The following is a 476-nucleotide window of genomic DNA, read 5'->3' as shown; positions in this document are numbered from 1 at the left end:
ATATATATATGCAAAGCACACATACAAAATCACTGTTGGCAATGTAAAATTTTACTCATTTGCCCGTATTTCCTCAATTATTTTTCAGAATGTTAAAATAGTATGGGAATCACTAATACAAAACACATGAACTTTTTCTTCATAGGGTAAGAATTTTGCAACAGGTTTTGTAATGGTTATTCAACTCTGATTAGGAGGAGTAGCTGACCATGGTCAGTATATAAAAGTGAATTTAAAAATATTTAAGTTATAACTGCAGTTCGAATCACTAATACAAAACACATGAACTTTTTCTTCATAGGGTAAGAATTTTGCAACAGGTTTTGTAATGGTTATTCAACTCTGATTAGGAGGAGTAGCTGACCATGGTCAGTATATAAAAGTGAATTTAAAAATATTTAAGTTATAACTGCAGTTCCCTTACAGAATCCCAGCCCCCTTTGTTCAGCTCTTTTTTTTTTTTTTTCCCCCCAGGG

Source organism: Nannospalax galili, unplaced genomic scaffold, assembly GCF_000622305.1.
Source record: "Nannospalax galili isolate Female #2095 unplaced genomic scaffold, S.galili_v1.0 scaffold126, whole genome shotgun sequence".
NCBI lineage: Eukaryota > Metazoa > Chordata > Mammalia > Rodentia > Spalacidae > Nannospalax > Nannospalax galili.
This window is presented reverse-complemented; position numbering follows the sequence as displayed.